Source organism: Bufo gargarizans, chromosome 2 (genome assembly GCF_014858855.1).
Source record: "Bufo gargarizans isolate SCDJY-AF-19 chromosome 2, ASM1485885v1, whole genome shotgun sequence".
Classification (NCBI taxonomy): domain Eukaryota; kingdom Metazoa; phylum Chordata; class Amphibia; order Anura; family Bufonidae; genus Bufo; species Bufo gargarizans.
Window position 1 is genome coordinate 36,135,533 of NC_058081.1, and position 14,768 is coordinate 36,150,300.

Sequence of the window (14,768 nt, forward strand, 5' to 3'; positions counted from 1 at the left end):
TAGACTCCAATTCCTTACATTCCACTCTCTGGTTTGGGCTCCAATCCCTTACACTCAGCTCCTTGGTTTAGACTCCAATCCCTTACACTCGGCTCCCTGGTTTAGACTCCAAACCCTCACACTCCGCTCCCTGGTTTAGACTCCAATCCCTTACACTGCGCTCCCTGGTTTAGACTCCAATCCCTTATACTCCACTCCCTGGTTTGGACTCCAATCCCTTACACTCCGCTCCCTGGTTTAGATTCCAATCCCTTACACTCCCCTTCCTGGTTTAGACTCCAATCCCTTACACTCTGCTCCCTGGTTTAGACTCCAATCCCTTACACTCCGCTCCCTGGTTTAGATTCCAATCCCTTACACTCCCCTTCTTGGTTTAGACTCCAATCCCTTACACACTGCTCCCTGGTTTAGACTCCAATCCCTTACACTCCACTCCTTGGTTTAGACTCCAATCCCTTACACTCCACTCCCTGGTTTACACTCCAATTCCTTACACTCTGCTCCCTGGTTTAGACTCCAATCCTTTACACTCCGCTCCCTGGTTTAGACTCCAATCCCTTACACTGCGCTCCCTGGTTTAGACTCCAATCCCTTACACTCCGCTCTTTGGTTGGCCACCCTGGTAGGCCGCACTGTGTAGCTTCCTTGGAAATGATCTATGGTCACCAATACTCACATCTCCTTTAAACTCTTTCTCAAACTCTTTATAATCATTGGATTGGTTGTCGTTCAAATTCTCACTGAAAATTTTCTCCGGAAATATAAGCTCCACTTTGACAGTCGTTTGTACAGTTGTCCCTATGTACAAAAAAGAAGTATTATAATTACTAGCTCGGAGATAACATGATAAACCTCACTGAAAATAGTGAACCACACAAATAAAATACAAAAAAGTCTTCTTTATTAAATACATCCAAAAAGTATACAAGCTATCAATATACAGGGTGGGCCATTTATATGGATACACCTTAATAAAATGGGAATGGTTGGTGATATTAACTTCCTGTTTGTGGCACATTAGTATATGTGACGGGGGAAACTTTTCAAGATGGGTGGTGACCATGGTGGCCATTTTGAAGTCGGCCATTTTGAATCCAACTTTTGTTTTTTCAATAGGAAGAGGGTCATGTGACACATCAAACTTATTGGGAATTTCACAAGAAAAACAATGGTGTGCTTGGTTTTAACGTAACTTTATTCTTTTGTGAGTTATTTGCAAGTTTATCTTTGTTTACAGCCATTGACATGTCGCCGAGGTTAACATGTGAGGAGCGGATAGAAATTGTGTTGATGTCTGGTGAACGCAGTAACCGGGTCATTGCAGCAGATTTCAATGCAAGACAGCCTACGAGACCACCCATCTCCCATGCTACAGTTAGCAAACTGCTTGCTAAGTTTCGTGAAACTGGTTCAGTGTTGGATTTGCTAGAATGTGGACGCATGAAATCTGTCTCTAATGAAGAAGCATCAGTGGCTGTCCTAGCTTCATTCAGCAAGATCCCACAGCGTAGCACTCGCCGCATGTCACTGGAGAGTGGCATTAGTGGAACATCCCTTCGGCGGATAATATCATATTAGCTACTCACAAAAAGCACCCTTACAAACTCCAGCTACTGCAGCATCTCAACGAGGATGACCCAGATCGGTGCACTATATTTGCAGAATGGGCAAAACAAAAATTGGGACAGGACTCTTAGTTTACGCAGAAGATTTTGTTCTGTGATGAGGCAAACTTTTATGTGAATGGTGAAGTTAACAAACAAAACCACCGCTATTGGTCAGACACTAACCCACATTGGATAGATCCCTCCAAGACTGTTGGAACAAAAAAATTGATGGTATGGTGTGGTATATGGGGTACAAAGATAGTGGGGCCATTCTTCATCAATGGAAACCTCAAGGCCACTGGATATGCGAAATTGCTACATGATGATGTGTTTCCCTCTTTATGCACTGAAGCTGGCACATTCCCTGAGTTTTTCCAGCAAGATGGTGCACCACCACATTATGGGCGTCAGGTCCGAGCATTTCTAGATGAACAGTTTCCTGGAAAGTGGATTGGTCATCGTAGGCCAGTTGAATGGCCCCCAAGGTCTCCCGATCTGACCCCCTTAAACTTTAATCTTTGGGGTCATCTGGAGGCAATTGTCTATGCTGTGAAGATACGAGATGTGCAGCACCTGAAACTACGGATACTGGAAGCCTGTGCTAGCATTTCTTCTGCGGTGTTGCTATCAGTGTGTGAAGAGCGGGAGAAGAGGGTTGCATTGACACATTGAACACATTTTATAAGTGTTCAGAAACTTGTAAATAACTCATGAAAGAATAAAGTTACGTTAAAACCAAGCACACCATAGTTTCTATTTCTTGCGAAATTCCCAATAAGTTTGATGTGTCACATGACCCTTCCTATTGAAAAAACTAAAGTTGGATTCAAAATGGCCGACTTCAAAATGGCCGCCATGGTCACCACCCATCTTGAAAAGTTTCCCCCCTCACATATACTAATGTGCCACAAACAGGAAGTTAATATCACCAACCATTCCCATTTTATTAAGGTTTATCCATATAAATGGCCCACCCTGTATTTGGATGTATTTAATAAAGAAGACTTTTTTGCATATTCTATGTGTGGTTCATCATTTTTGGTGAGGTTGATGAGTATGGTTCCACACATGACATGTTGGTTTACATTTGTTTTTTTTTGGTATTATATCATGATAAAGGCACATTTCATACAGCCCTGTCCTCAGTAATAGGCCTCATGCACACGACCGTGCCGTTTTTTGCGGTCCGCAAAAAACGGAAGCCGTGCATGTGCCTTCTGCAATTTGCAGAATGGAACGGGCGGACCATTGTAGAAATGCCTATTCTTGTCGGCAAAATGGTCAAGAATAGGACATGTTCTATTTTTTTGCTGGGCCACGGAACAGAGCAATGGATGCGGACAGCACACGGAGTGCTTTCCGCATCTTTTGCGGCCCTATTGAAGTGAATGGGTCCGCATCCGAGCCGCCAAAACGGCAGCTCGGATGCGGACCCAAACAACGGTCGTGTGCATGAGGCCATATAATCACAGCATCATTATAACTTCTAGGTTCAGTGCACTCATCGGCTGAAGCACTCCGTGCCGGTGGAGGGTTCCTCTCTGTTCTCTGTGACCTCACATTATGTCCCTGCCCCTGTCATATACACATGAATAGCTGATCGCCTCTCTCCTGAAATACTCTGTGCTGGGGAACTTCTACTTGCCTTATCTTACCACAGAAACCCTAATGAAAACATTCTCAGCATGACCTGAGTACAATTAAAATGGAGAGAGAAGCCAGGTAAGCCCAGAGCATCTTTCATTTGGTGTCACATATCTCAAGTAATGTATTAGTAGCATCAGGGCCGTCTTTAATATTGATTGGACCCTGGGCAAAAATTTACTTGGGCCCCCTGGATCCCGCCTTCCCACACCTTAGCGGGCAATCACGCCCTCCACCACAACACACACACAAAAAATCCACACACCTGGTAGAGTACAGTGAATGACTGTAAATACTTCCAGTTCTGAAGACTCCATCGGCTTAGGATCAGTGCTCTGGGCTCAGGCTGGAAGTGGGCACCGCTCTGCAGGAAGGAGACCGGGGCTCGGCTCACCCTAGTGTTACAGTGCACCCCAGCACCCCACAGTATGCAGTATAGCACCCTATAGTATACAGCACCACACAGTATGCAGTATAGCACCCCACACTATACAGTACCCCACAGTATGCAGTATAGCACCCTATAGTATACAGTACTCCACAGTATATAGTACCTCACAGTATACAACACCTCACTGTATACAGAACCCCAAACTATACACGATACAGCCCCCCACACTATACAGTACAGCAGTATAGCACTCCACACTATACCGAACCCACAGTATACAGTATACAGACCCCCACAGTATACAGTACAGCAGTATAACCCCCCAGTATACAGGCCCCCCCTCTATACAGGCCCCCCCCCCCCCACTATACAGGCCCCCCCCACTATCCCCCCCCCACTATACAGGCCCCCACACAGTATACAGGCCCCCACACAGTATACAGCCCACACAGTATACAGCCCCCCACACTATACAGGCCCCCCACACTATACAGCCCCCCACACAGTATACAGGCCCCCCCCCCACAGTATACAGGCCCCCCCACAGTATACAGGCCCCCACACAGTATACAGGCCCCCACACAGTTTACAGCCCCCCACACAGTATACAGCCCCCCACACAGTATACAGCCCCGCACACAGTATACAGCCCACCACACAGTATACAGCCCCCCACAGTATACAGGCCCCCACACAGTATACAGGCCCCCACACAGTATACAGCCCCCACACAGTATACAGCCCCCCACAGTATACAGGCCCCCACACAGTATACAGTCCCCACACAGTATACAGGCCCCCACACAGTATACAGTCCCACACAGTATACAGCCCCCCACAGTATACAGGCGCCCACACAGTATACAGGCCCCCACACAGTATACAGCCCCCCACAGTATACAGTCCCCACACAGTATACAGGCCCCCACACAGTATACAGGCCCCCACACAGTATACAGTCCCACACAGTATACAGTCCCACACAGTATACAGCCCTCCACAGTATACAGGCCCCCACACAGTATACAGTCCCCACACAGTATACAGCCCACCACACAGTATACAGCCCCCACACAGTATACAGTCCCCACACAGTATACAGGCCCCCACACAGTATACAGTCCCACACAGTATACAGCCCCCCACAGTATACAGGCCCCCACACAGTATACAGGCCCCCACACAGTATACAGTCCCCACACAGTATACAGGCCCCCACACAGTATACAGGCCCCCACACAGTATACAGGCCCCCACACAGTATACAGTCCCACACAGTATACAGCCCCCCACAGTATACAGGCCCCCACACAGTATACAGTCCCCACACAGTATACAGCCCACCACACAGTATACAGCCCCCACACAGTATACAGTCCCACACAGTATACAGCCCCCCACAGTATACAGGCCCCCACACAGTATACAGTAGTTTACAGTATATTAACATAACAGCCCCTGTCACCTTTTTCTGATGTAATCTTTACACAAAAAAGCTCCACAGTTAAGGCAAACTTCACCTGCAACACTCCTGCTAGGACCTGTGATGACCTCATAGCCATGTGACCAGTAATTGCTAGGTTACTGGTCACATGGTGATGATGTCATTAAGATCCTAGATCACAACTTTAACACAGTACGATCATGATGCCTGGACTCACCCACTGTGTAGCTGACAGCTTGACACCCGGGGCAGTAACTAGCAGGGCTCAAGAGGCAGCTGCCTTGGGCCCCCCAGGAGCAACTGGGCCCGGGGCAGCTGCCCCTTTTGCCCCTTGGTAAAGACGGCCCTGAGTAGCATCCAATCCATAGTGTTGGTAATGTACATTTAAAGAGCACCTATTAAACCTGGCCTAGTGGTAGGGTTGATCCTCCTGATTAAAATTATATCTGGCTCATGAAAATCGGTTGCGCCATTCCCAAAAAATATAACAATTATGCAAATGAGGGCTTAGGTGCATGCCCCTCTGTGACCTAAAGCTTTCATGTGAATAGAAAGTTAAACGGGTTTTCCAGGATTTTTCAATTGATAGCGGATAGGTCATCAATATCAAATTGGTCTGAGTCCCAACACACCTGCCGATCAGCTCTTTAAAGAAGTCGTGACACTCTGTGAGCGCTTTGGCCTCTTGCTAGACCAGTGATGTCATCATACATCAGTCACATGACCTAGGCGCAGCTCAGGTTCTTTAAAGTGAATATTGCTCAGCTGTAATATCAAGCACAGCCACTATCCAGTGGACGGCGCTGTGCTTGCTAAGCAGCGTGGAGGCCGTGGTGCTCACCAGAGCTCCATGGCTTCCTCAAACAGCTGATCAATGGGGGCGCCAAGAGTCGAGCGTCTCTGATCTCATACTAATGACCTATAGTGAGGAACCCCAGTAAAGTCCTTTAAATTATTTTACTCTACTGCAACAAATTTTTCCCAAGACAGGGAACCCTACCTGACACTATGCCTGGTGGTTCAATAGGGTTGATCCTACTTCCAAAGTTCTGTTTAAAAGAGCTCATAGGTGTTAGTTTTATGCCCCCCTTTTTCCTCCTCATCATTGAGTTTATACTATGGGAACAACCTCCCCAAACTGCTCTAAAAGCATTGAGCATCAAAGAAGACCACACCGCTTTAGCTAAGCCCTGCCCCTTTCAGCATAGACAACCTGACATTTTTCTCCATATTTCAGTTTTTCCACATTTTCTCATATTGGTATCTTACCGAATTCAAATCTATCTTTGGTGTTTTCACACAAGGGTCCAAAAAACTCATATGGGCAAATGCACTTTATTCCATCATAAAAGCCTCCATTCTGGCATGGTCCTGTAGGAAAGAGCTATAGTGTTAGACCGTGCTCATGGACAGATATGTGTGCACATATAAATATATTTTTTGTAGTACACATGAAAAAAAACATGGACCAACCATAGGACCTTTCTCACTGAGCTACTGTACTCATGTACAGTACATGGGTGGCGAAGTTCTAGGGTCTCTCAGATATATCTTCTGGAAGTACAGTACTCCTTATGCCCATTCCGGGGCACATGAGGGCATTCCTGGGTGGTCTGAGGGGCAGGACTAAATTTTGTCAAATTTTACTTTTTAGGTGTTATCACCTGGTGAGCCTATTGCAATGTATCTTACCAGTCTAAGGAGATTAAAGGAGAATCTGTCCTTGATCAACTGAACTGGCTTCAAGCAAGTCATCGCCTACGCATGGTCCTAATGAACTTGTCCTAAAAGTGTATCCTATGGCAGTTCATCATACGTCCACACCAATTTAATAGAGTCTAGTGGTACTTACGTGGATTTGTGATGGTTGTAGTAGTCGTGGTTGTGATCAGGGGTGTTGTTGTAGTTGTAGTGGTGAAAAGTGATTTGGTTGTTTCTAGGATGGTTTGTCTTGTTGTATCAGCGGAGGTCAGTATTGTGGTTGTGGGTGTGTTATGTGTTGAGGTAGTAGATGGGTTGGTTGTGCCTTCTGGTATTGTGTGCCCAGTGGTGGTAGATGTGGTAAAATCATGTGTGATGATGTCGTCGCGTGTCCCTTTAACAACTGTGGTATCCGTGGCAGCTTTCGTGGTTGTTTCTGGGGAAAAGAAAAAGTCGAAGAACCATTTTGGTCAAAGTAGCAGTAAAGTTAGGACCTCACAATAGTATTTTCAATTTTCTAGTTGCTCTTGCCACTTTACAGTTAGTGGGTGAGGATTAGGAGGAGGGGGAGGGGACAACCACAGCCCTGCAGACTGGCTGTAGTCTCATAAATGGCGAAAATATATTTTTTTTTAGTGCACAGACTACTATAAGACAAGCCCAATTCTTAAAAAATTTTTGGGCACATCTTACTTCAACAGACTTTTGGCTAAGGCCTCTTGCACACGACCGTATGACTTTTTCAGTATTTTGCGGTCCTAAAAAACTGATCCGCAAAAAATACGGATGACGTCCGTGTGCATTACATTTTTTGCGGAACGGATCAGCTGGCCCCTGATAGAACAGTACTATCCTTGTCTGCTATGCGGACAATAATAGGACATGTTCTATCTTTGAACGGAAAAACGGAAATACGGAAACGTAAGGCATACGGAGTAACTTCCGTTTTTTTTGCGGATCCATTAAAATTAATGGTTCCATTTACGGTCTGCATACGGAACGCAAAAAAATTTAAAAGAAAAAAAAAAAACATGACATGGACCAACCATTGGACCTTTCTCACTGAGCTACTGTACTCATGTACAGTACATAGGTGATGAAGTTCTAGGGTCTCTCAGATATATCTTCTGGAAGTACTCCTTATGCCCGTTCCGGGACACATGAGGGCATTCCTGGGTGGTCTTAGGGGCAAGACTTAAATTAGCAAAATTTTACTTTTTAGGCGTTATCACCTGGTGAGCCTATTGCAATGTATCTTACCTGTCTAAGGGGATTAAAGGAGAATCTGTCCTTGATCAACTGAACTGGCTTCAAGCAAGTCATCGCCTACGCATGGTCCTAATGAACTTGTCCTAAAAGTGTATCCTATAGCAGTTCATCATACGTCCACACCAATTTAGTTAAGTGATACTTACGTGGATTTGTGATGGTTGTAGTAGTCGTGGTTGTGATCAGGGGTGTTGTTGTAGTTGTAGTGGTGAAAAGTGATTTGGTTGTTTCTAGGATGGTTTGACTTGTTGTATCAGCGGAGGTCAGTATTGTGGTTGTGGGTGTGTTATGTGTTGAGGTAGTAGATGGGTTGGTTGTGCCTTCTGGTATTGTGTGCCCAGTGGTGGTAGATGTGGTAAAATCATGTGTGATGATGTCGTCGCGTGTCCCTTTAAGAACTGTGGTATCCGTGGCAGCTTCCGTGGTTGTTTCTGGGGAAAAGAAAAAGTTGAAGAACTATTTTGGTCAAAGTAGCAATAAAGTTAGGACCTCACAATAGTCTTTTCCATTTTCTAGTTGCTCTTGCCACTTTACAATTAGTGTGTGAGGATTAGGAGGAGGTGGGGACAACCACAGAACTGCAGACTGGCTGTAGTCTCAGACTACCATAAGACGAGCCCAATTCTTGAAAAATATTTGGCACCTCTTACTTCAACAGACTTTTGGCTAAGGCCTCTTGCACACGACCGAATGGCTTTTTCAGTATTTTGCGCTCCGCAAAAAATACGGATGACGTCTGTGTGCATTCCATTTTTTGCGGAACGGAACAGCCGGCCCCTGATAGAACAGTCCTATCCTTGTCCGTTATGCGGACAATAATAGGACATGTTCTATCTTTGAACGGAACGGAAAAACGGAAACAGATCCATTTTGCAGATCCATTGAAATGAATGGTTCCAGTTACGGTCCGCATATTGAACGCAAAAAACGGAATGCAAAAAGGGCCTAGAGCTCCATTCACACATCCGTAGTGTTTTTTGCGGATCCGCAAAATACGGACACCGGCAATATGCGGACCGCACATCGCCGGCACTAATAGAATATGCCTATTCTTGTCCGCATTTCTATTTCGGGAACAAATTAATATAATATTATTTTATTATTAATATATTATTATTTTATTATATTATAATATAATATTATATTAACACATGGGACGCCACGACAGTTAAAAGGCTATATAGCATATTAAGACTGTGCACTTAAATTATTTACCTCCATAGACAGATCCATATAAAATGCACATGTGCACCTCTCCATAGAGGACAAATCAACATTTTGACTTTTGAATAATCTTGAGTAACACTTGATACGCATATAAAATTTCCAGCTAAACTCTGCAAGTAATCATCTACCAGTAGGATCTGTACACAGCTGAACTTTGCAAGCAATTACCTATTACTGCAAGCACTAGCGCCATCTGGCTGATAAGAAATACATTGCAGCTCAAACTGAAAGTAGAACACAGGCGCCATCTAGTGTCCAAAACATAATAAACTAGCAACTTTTACTAATAGTTGGTCATAAGAAAAATATACCACCAACTCTCACCAACAGAGTATCATAGGAGCTTTATCAATTCTATGCTATAGGAGTATACCAACAGTGTGTCATAGAAGTTTCATTTTTATAAAGTTTTATATATTACTTATCTTTTATTTAGTGTTTTTATGTATATTTTATGTATATTTTTGGTAATCGTCAAACCTAATATATATGTTTATAGACCAATAAAATAGGATTTTAATTATTTCAATCCCCTGCTCTCTGAGTGAACCATCATTTATTCCTTTTTCCCCTGACAGGGTGAGTCAGTCTTGTCGAAGGCACCCACCCTACCCTCGCTAGCGGGTGAGCCTCTTCAAACAAAATTAATTTGACAATATAATATATACTGTATACTTTTCAATGAAAAAATTGCAAAAAATAAATAAAAGTCTCCACATACGGTATTTGGTTTCGCTGCATCTGTAACGACCCGCACTACACAATTAACATGTAATTTATCCTAAATGGTGATCACCGTAAAAGATAAATAAATGCCAGAATTGCTGCATTTGGTTATTAAAAAGGGAATTAAAAGGGATCAATAAATGTCGTGTACCCTATAATGATATCAATAAAAACTACAAATTGTCTCGTAAAAATCAAGAAAATTGAAAAAGTTATAGCTCTTAGGATGCGGCAAAGCGAACATATTTTGTTCTTTTAAAAAAGGGATTTTTATTGTGCAAAAAAAGTTTCTCATTCACACGTCAGTGTTTCACGGACACGTTCTGTACGTGTTCTCCGCAAACAGCACACGTCCCCATTCATTTTAATGTGTTTATTCAGAATTTCAGACATCAGTGTTTTAGCACGGTCCGTGGTTCCATGTTTTCAGCACGGACGCATGCTCTATTTTGTCCGTGTTCACGGATCGATCACGTCCATTATAGTCTATGGGTCCGTGAAAACGTGTTTCACGGATCATTAAGAAAAGATGCTTTTGAAAGTGTTTTTTCAGCTGTTCAGTGTCAGTGAAACACGGATGCAACACGGACAGCAAAAAAACGGACACGCGGACCCAACACGGATCCTTCACGGATGCATCACTGACCACCTGCTCACGGATTTGGACACGGGGTGTGTGAATGAGGCTTAAAATGGAAAAAAAAACTAAATGTATCACTAAGTTGTGTGCACCCCGAAATGGTTCCATTAAAAACTATAACGTGTCCTGCAAAAACAAGTCCCCAGACGGCTACATCGATGGAAGATCGTAAAAGTTATAGATCTTGGAAAGCAATGATGAAAAAAGGGGGAAAAATAAATCGCTTGGTCATTAACGCCCAAAACAGGCTGGTCACTAAGGGGTTAAGGACATATGAACACTGCCATTTCATAGAAGATGCCTCCGATGCTGAGTGTCCTGTGAGCTAGGAGATCTATGCCACTAAATATTCCGGTCCTAAAATCTCAAAAATATAATACATCCTATGCATCTCCATGGCTCCATGCTGCAAGTAATAGGAAATTACAGAGTAGATGTCCAGTAGGCGACTTACCAGCGACCACAGCGAAAAGGCACAGGAGAACCACTCCACTCGCCACCTTCATATTTCGAGAAATGTGGAATTTTTCCGGTGAATCTCCAGAGTGAAGAGAAACTTTACAATGAGTTTACTGGCAGACAGCACCGAAGGATATTCTATAGTTTTATACTACGTTTATGCAAATGAAGGACCAAACAGTCAAGAAAGAGGAACAGGACTGTAGAACGTTCTTATCTCCTCTGATAGTCTTTATGACCCTCCTGTACAGACTCTTCAGTGCCGGAGGCGAATTCCATAAGGAAATGTTTAGATCCGTAATGGCTGCACCGGGGATTTAGGAAATGTGTGATAACCCATTCACAAATTACAGTAAGGACACATTCACATTATGTTTTTTAAAAACACGCCCGTGAAAAGCAGACGCACTGTCGGTTTTCCATAGCCATTTTTCATCTATTTGTGCCTCCATTTTCTGACCGTCTGTCTGTTGTTAATAACCGTTTTGTATCAGTTTTTTTTAACCTCCGGATACATTTCAATGGCTTTTTTTTACTGCAGTTCCCTCAATATACATAATGTCCTACATAGTGCTTCCCAGTATAAAAAAAATGGCCCCTTTTGTGCCACCAGTATAAAGAATGGCACCCTTTATGCCCCAAATGTAAAGAATAGCTTCCTTTGTGCCTTCCAGTATAAAGAATGACCCCCTTTATGCCCCCAGTATAAATAATGTCCCCTTTGTACCCCCAGTGTAAAGAATGGCCCCTTTTGTGCCACCAGTATAAAGAATGGCCTCCTTTGTGCCCCCAATATAAACAATGGCCCATTTTTTGCCACCAGTATAAAGAATGGCCCCTTTGTGCCACCAGTAGAATAATGCCCCCTGTGTACCTCCAGTATAAAGAATGATACCTTTCATGCTAACAGTATAAAGAATGGCCCCCTTTGTGCTTTCTAATATAAATAATAGAGCCCCCCAGTATAACGAATGTCCCCCTTTGAGCTCCCAGTATAGAGAATTTATCCTTTTGTGCCAACAGTATAAAGAATGGCCCCCTTTGTACCACCAGTATAAATAATGACCCCCTTTGTTCCCCCAATGTAAAGAATGACCTCCCTTGTACCCCCAGTATAAAGAATGATCCCTTTTGTGCCACATGTATAAAGAATGTCCCCCTTTGAGCCACCAGTATAAAGAATTGCCCCTTTTGTGCCACCGGTATAAAGAATGACCCTTTTTGTGCCAACAGTATAAAGAATGCCCACATTTGTGCTCTCCAATATAAAGAATGACCCTCTTTGTGCCCCCCAGTATAAAGAATGGTCCCCTTTGTGCCCCCAGTGTAAAGAATAGCCCCCTTTCTGCTCCCCAATATATAGAATGACCTCCTTTGTGCCTACCAGTATAAAGAATATCCCCCTTTGTGCCCCCAGTATAAATAATCACCCCCTTTGTAGCCCCAGTATAAAGAATGACCTTATTTGTGCCCCCAGTATAGAGAATGAGCCCTTCTGTGCCCCCACTGTAAAGGAGTCCTAGGGTCACTCTTCTAGAAGGACTCCTTATGCCTGTTCCAGGGCACATAGGAGCATTCCTGAGTGGTCTGAGGGGCAGGACTTAAATTTACCAAATTTTACTTTTTAGGTGTTTGTAAGTACCATATTTTAATATGTGGCGAGACAAAGCCCATTTACCAAAGGCTGGCAACATGTGAATTTGGACCATCAGTCTAAATAGTTATTGTCCCCTTTATAAGTAAGAGTCCTGATGTCCTTGTGTAAGAAAAGATGAGCCAAGTATCCCCAGGTGCAGCCGACGGACTGCTTACATGTATAGATTTTCTGTTGCGCTACATATATGCTGTGCCATTTTACAGGCCAGCTGGATGACATCACGGTGCACTGTGGCACCATGACATAGTGTATCTGTGACTGTCCAAAAGGAATCATAGCCTTCTGGGTGACAGTGTATGGAGGATTGACTAGGTCTTGGAAGAACCTGGTGCCAGCTAAGGATGGAAACCGGTGACACCAATGCACTGAGCCACCACTATGATAGGAGTAGACTGCGGAGACCCTATAAAGAGAGGTTTGGTGCCATTGGCCGATAGTGTGATCTAAGTGTGTGAGGTGGTTGACTTGAGTAATGATGGTCTTTGTACCAAACTGGTCACCAATCAGAGCAAAATGCATTCATGTTGAGGGTTTGACCACGAAGCAGAATTTCACATGTATTTCGACATGTATTCTGCTCCTAAATTCACATGCAATCCAAAACCCATGCATCTGAATAGAAGATTTTATACACTGTTCACATTTATAGGAAATTGTCCATGTAGACTTATTGAATGTTGTGTGGACATAGCCCGTAGTTACAATAGACAGATATAGATAGACATTTACACTGACTTCTTATCTTTATGAGGATATTGTACATGGTGGATAATAATGTCCAAAGGCCAACTAGATGGAGGAAAAGATAAGTCATTAGACTGGTAATAAAGTGTTTGGATCATGACTTTGAACATGTTTTGGAAGCTGTGAAGTTGCCTGGAATGTCTTTTACGTCAGTAGTGACATAATTTATGGATTTATAGCCATAATCTTAACCCCGGGTCATGTCTTTTGGAGAAGACCATCCTGTACCCTCAGACCAGCCTGAATTCCAAGACCAGTTCAGTAGTAAGGTATTGGAAACAAGAGATGAGGGAGATTCCCGAAAGCATCACTATATCTGTTGACTGTACATTTCTGCTAAGTCCCATTTTCACCACCAAGGATTTAGATGTAGTGGCTATGCCGTCATTAGACTATACTCAACTCATCATCATGTTCAATCAAAGAAATCTTGAGAAGATATTTGCTTTATGACACAGCATAGTAGCCATTAGAAGATGGTAGATGACCATGGTCATAAAGGTGTTCATGGCCAGCAATAATCCTCTGGCAGCCCATGAAATTTACATGATTATCAAACGATATTAAACCTTTGGCACATCGGGCATTTTTCATTTTAGTTTTTTTCCTCCCTGCCTTCCAAGAGTCATAACTTTTTTTAATATTTCATCGACATAGCTGTATGAGAGCTTGTTTTTTGTGGGACAAGTGGACAAGTTGTAGATAGATCGTTTGTTCAGTTGTACCATACACTGCGGTATATAAGTATTTTAGTGTATACGGATTTTACTGACCTCCTATTACTCCCTTCCTCGGCAGGTTGTAATAGAAGCAGTAACATGGTAGGCCTGGGGGTTATCATAAGATCCCAGCTGCCATGGCAATTGATTGACTCCCTGCTATTGCATTGCAAGGGGAACAGCTGTTGTTATTGACAGTAGCATCTGAAGTGTTAAATGACTGCGATCAGAGTTATCACTGATCCTGGTCACTGCAAGCAGGAGTCAGCTGTTTTACACAGCCCGCACCCTCTGCCACGTATGGCTGATTTGCCGAGAGACTTCTCAACCAAATTAGAAGTCACTCTTAATGAGTAGCTCTCTGACTCCATAGAAGGGGTCCAAGTGGAGTATATCTCTCTGATGTCCATATACTCTAGTAAGGTGTAAGGATAGTGTTTGTTAATTCCGCTACACATGGCAGGGGTCACCAAACTCCTGTACTCTAGCTCTTGGGAAACTACAACTCCCAACAGACTCCTTTCACTTTTATGGGTGTTC